Raw genomic sequence first — 5,420 nt, 5'->3', positions numbered from 1 at the left:
AATAATGATGACATTTTCAGATTTGATGAAAACTATACACCCACAGATCCAAGATGCTCAATTGAACCCCAAGTAGAAAATTATGCTAAGACCCCAAAAATCTATTCAAAATGAGTGATGAAATAAAAATCTTAAAAACAGCCATGTGATCTGCAGAGGAACAAAAAAATAAGGATGGCAGCAGATTTCTCTTCAGAAACAATGCGAGTGAGAATATAGTGGAGCAACATTTTGAAAGAAAAATAACTTCAGGGGTGCCTGGGTGGCTCATTTAACATCTGCCTTTGGCTCAGGTAATGATCCCAGGGTCCTGGGATTGAGTCCCGCATCAGCGGGGTGTCTACTTCTCCCTCTCCCTCTGCTGCTCCCTCTGCTTGTGCTCTCTCTCTCTTTCTCTCTCTCAAATAAATAAAATATTTTTAAAAAGTTATTTATTTTTATTTTTATTTTTATTTCATTTTTTCCTCCCTGGCTGCTTGAAGCCCGGTCGCCATCATGAATGACACAGCAACTATCCAGACCAGGAAGTTCGTGATCAACTGACCACTTCAGCGGAAACAGATGGTCATTGATGTCCTTCACCCCAGAAAGGCAACAGTACCTAAGAGAGAAATTCAGGAAAAACTAGCCAAAATGTACAAGACCACACCAGATGTCATATTTGTATTTGGATTCAGAACCCATTTTGGTGATGGCAAGACAACTGGCTTTGGCATGATTTATGATTCCTTGGATTATGCAAAGAAAAATGAACTCAAACATAGACTTGCAAGGCATGGCCTGTATTAGAAGAAAAAGACATCAAGAAAACAGCGAGAGGAACGCAAGAACAGAATGAAGAAAGTCAGGGGGACTGCAAAAGCCAATGTTGTTGCTAGCAAAAAGAAGTGAGCTGGAGATTGGACAACCAAAGGAGTAAAGATGCTGCCATGGCTTTATTTGTGGTGATTGTGCAGATTTTTCATGAGAGGATTCATGAACTAAGAATGTTAATGTGAAAAAAAAAAAAAGAAATAACTGCCAAGGAAGAATTTTGTAACCAGGTCATCTTCTATTTCAGCTTAGAGATGGAGAAACCTGGAGATAATAGGAACATGCAACATGCAACAGGAAAATGCAAACTGCAAATTAATGATGTTTTTCGAATGTACCAGAGAATTGCAATGGGAATTATTGGGGTAGTAAGACAACTTCAGAGAGAAATAGGACCCAAGTATTTGCTTACCTGGGGCGGGCACCACTGGCTGCTTAAAAGATGGTAAGAGGATATAGCTAAAAATTGTTAACAAACTGCTAAAGATGGAATGAAGGTTGGCATCAGAGTGGAAAGCTCTCAGGGACTTCAGATACTAATAAGATTCTCACACTGTTACAAGAAAAGCCTTAACCCCACAAGGCACTAACAGGCATGGGAAGAGTCCTGAGATAGGTTTCCTCATGGTTCTCTTTGGGGGAAGGGAAGGACGGCCACTGCCAAAACTCTGCCCACAACTGTTTTTCCTATTTCTCTTTCTGATCAAAAGCCTTAACCTTTGAGGGTGGGTAGTGGTGGTGAAGAACAACAAAAATGTGTTGTTTTAGGGCACTGGTGGGAACCCACTGCAGTTTGGAAAAGGGAATTTTTTAAAAAGCACCACCTTCGGGGAGGAACAGATCAGTTCCAGGTTCAACATTACAGTAGGAAGAGAGGCAGGAGTGTTTTGAAGGACCCCAGCTGGACTCATAGATAATGTATCCAACCTAAAATTAAGGCAAACAAGTGTTGAGTAAAAATAACAGTAGAATATAGCTGAGAGAGCTGCAAGGAAGAGATTCTGTCTGGGGAGAAGTACACTAGGAAACACAACACCAACGGGGGGAGCACACACTTTAAAACCTACCTTGGCAACCATCCCACACCCTAAACCCAAGATGTCACTCAGGGAATTTGAAGCCTGTGGTGAATCCAGACCACTCATAGCAACAACAAATCTCAAACACAGCCCAACTCCTGACTAGATTAACATAAACCCTTCACTAATTGGCTATAATAATAATTTTTTTTTAAAGTGTGCTTATTTCCAAGCATAAAAATATTTATCTCAATTATCTAGTGTCCCACACAAGATGTCTAGCTTTCAACAAAAAGCTGTGAGGCATCCAAAAAGACATGGGAAAACATTCTGAAGAGACAAATCAATCACTAGAACTAGATTCAGTATGACACAGGTGTTGAAACTCTTTGACAGAAATTTTAAAATAAATATGAATAATATATTAAAAGCTCTAATGAAAAAGTTAGTTTGCAAAGTAAGATCAGATGGGTAATTTTTTAAAAATTTTTTTTAAAGATTTTATTTATTTGCGAGAGAGAGAATGAGAGACAGAGAGCATGAGAGGGAGGGAGAAGCAGACTCCCTGCTGAGCAGGGAGCCTGATGTGGGACTCGATCCCGGGACTCCAGGATCATGACCTGAGCCGAAGGCAGTCACTTAACCAACTGAGCCACCCAGGAGCCCCATCAGATGGGTAATTTCAAGAAAGAAATAGAAAGTAGGAGAAATCAAATGGCAGTGCAAGAAGTGAAAAACTTGCTAATAGAGACGAAGAATGTCTTTCATTAGTCCATCAGTAGACTTGATACAGCCAAGAAGAGAATCTGTGAACTTGAAAAGCAGGCAACAGATCACACAAACTAAAACACAAAGTACAAAGAGTGAGGGGATAAAAAGTAAAACAGAATAGAGCATCCAAGAGCTGTGGGACAATACAAAATGGTTTAAAACAGCCATAATTGGAATTCCAGAAGGAGAAGAGAGAGAATGGGGTAATAGAAATATTTGAAGAAGTAAATGCTAAAAGTTTTCCAAAATTAGTGACAGACATGCAAACTAGTCTAAAAAGATAAGACAACGTAAAGTAGGATAAATATCATAAGGCCACACCCAGAAATTTTCTGTTTAAGCCACTGTAAATGAAACACAAAAGATAATCTTGAAGGCACCTGGAGGTTAAAAAGATATATTACATATGGTGGAGTGAAATAATAATTACAGCAGACTTCTCATCAGAAACTGTGGAAGCAAGAAGACAAGTGTGTAACATCTTTAGAATGCTGCTAACAGAAAAACAAAAACCTGTTAACCCAGAATTCTATGCCCAGCAAAGATATCTTCTATAAGTGGAGGAGAAATACTTTCTCATACACACAAAAATGGAGAGAATTCATTCGGTAGACCTACTCTACATAATGTTTTAAAGGAGGCAGGGTTTTTTTGGTTTGTTTTTTGTTTTTAAGGAGGTTTTTCAGGCAGAAGTATTATGATATCAATCAGAAGAAATGAGGCATATTGAAAATGAGTAAGTTAAGGTAAAATGAAATTTGGATTTTTCTTACAGCTTAATATCTCTAAAAGATATTAATAATTTAGTCAGAATTAATGATATCATGTGTGCTTAGTGTATATGTTTTAAAAATATGGCAGTGGTGCAAAGAATATGAGGGAGGGATTGGGGATGTAGTTTTATAAATCCAACATTACAACTTAAGTGGTAGATTATTTGAAGATAGATTCAGATAGTTTGAAAATGTACATTGAAAAACCCTATGGCAACCACCAAAATGGTTTAAAAAGATACAAATTGTAATTCAATAGAAGAGATATAACGGAATCAGAAAAATTGATCAATTAACCCAAGAGAAGGCAGAAAAAGTAGAAAAAAGAACCTGAGGACAATATGATCCAGTTGTTCAACCTCTAGGGATTTATTCAAACAAAATGAAAACATATACCCATGGAAATATTTGTATACAAATGTTCATAGCTGCTTTATTTGTAATAGCAAAAACCTGGAAATAATCCAGATATCTACCAGCAGATATATGGATAAGCAAATTGTGTTATATCCACACAGTGGACTATTCAACAATCAAAAGGAATGAACCATTGATACATACAACAATATGGATAAAACCCAAAACAATGATAAATGAAAGAAGTCGGTAAAAAAAAAAAGAGTGTGTTTTTGTTTGTATAAAATTCTGGGAAAGGCAGACTAATCTAAAGTGACAAAAATAGACTGGTGGTTGCCTAGAAATGCAGCACAGATGTAGCAAGAGAAAACTTTTGGGGGTGTAGGATATGTTTATCTTGATGTGATGGTTATGTGTGTGGATGAAAACTTAAGCTATATCCATTAAATATGTGCAGTGTGTTGTATGTCAATTATATCTCAGTAAAGCTGTTGAGAAAGTATGTTTTATACAGATTTATTATAGCACTTTCCAGTTTGCAACAACTGTATTTTAATTTCCTTCCAACTTCACTGTGCTTCCATAAATTTGTTCTTATACTTTCCTGATTCGGGATCAGAATATCACACCTAACTTCATTTATGCAAAAATTATGGCCCAAAACTATCAAAAATTTGCCCTGCATCATACACTACTACTAAGTACCACAAAGTCTAAAACTCTGACCTTCGATTTCCACCTTCTGTTCTTCCTATGAAGTCATCTTGTGGCTAGCTGCTCACCAAATTCTTTCTCTCATCTTCCTGGGCACACAGCTATATTACATTCCCTATCCTCCTTTTGCAGTTAGATATGGCCATGCAACCCAATTCTAGCTAAGAGAATGTAAGCAGAAGTGATAGGCACAACTTTCAGACCTGATCCTTAAACATCTCTTGTGTGTGATCTTTCTTGCCTTTCCCTGAGGATCCTTCCAAGACCCTATAAGAAGGCAGAGCCACAATATAAAATGCCTTTGGCTGTAAATTAAAATTTAGAAAGCTGCATGCTCACCAGGGACAGTGGAATTAGACTGTTATGTGACCCATGAATTAAATTTTATTGGGTTAAGCCATGAAATTTGGCAGTTGGTTTGCTACAGCATCCATATCATAATAACTAATATACGTTGCTAATTTTTACCAGCAGTAGTGGAGATAATAAAGGTGACCCTTAATGCAGCAGTGTCTTTCCCTGCACAAATCTTTTTTTTTTTTTTTTTTAAAGCTGTTTTTGTACATTTACTCTGGGGCCAGATTCACAATAGATATTTAATAAATGCTTTTTAACTTTCTTGGACTTATTTTTTTCCATTGTCTTTTTGGAATACAGGAGCAACAAAAAAGAATATACATTTATTTGTTTCGATTAGTATTTCTATATGAAAAAATTAAAAAGAAACTTTTAGAAGTTTTGTCAATACAGATGTCTCACAACTATACTGTCACACAGTAGCTTTCTCTATTATCTGTAATAATAAGAATCATAAAACATTGTGATTGAGAGAAATAATTACTATTGAAATAGAGTGCATATAAAGCTTCATATAAGTTACTTGCAGAAAACTTATTCACACTTTTGATCAAAATTCCACTATGCAATTCCAAATTATGTTTTCAAAAACAAGTTACAAAACAAAATACTTTTC

The 5,420-nt window shown here is 36.4% G+C and overlaps 1 pseudogene; it reads left to right on the top strand.

Moving 5' to 3' along the window:
- The first annotated feature begins 495 nt into the window (after positions 1-495).
- Positions 496-922, top strand: LOC144381763 (small ribosomal subunit protein eS24 pseudogene; annotated as a pseudogene).
- The last annotated feature ends 4,498 nt before the right edge of the window (positions 923-5,420 follow it).

Source organism: Halichoerus grypus, chromosome 5 (genome assembly GCF_964656455.1).
Source record: "Halichoerus grypus chromosome 5, mHalGry1.hap1.1, whole genome shotgun sequence".
In the NCBI taxonomy this organism is placed as follows: domain Eukaryota; kingdom Metazoa; phylum Chordata; class Mammalia; order Carnivora; family Phocidae; genus Halichoerus; species Halichoerus grypus.
The sequence above is the reverse complement of the archived record's forward strand: the minus strand, read 5'-3'. Positions and strand labels throughout refer to the sequence as shown.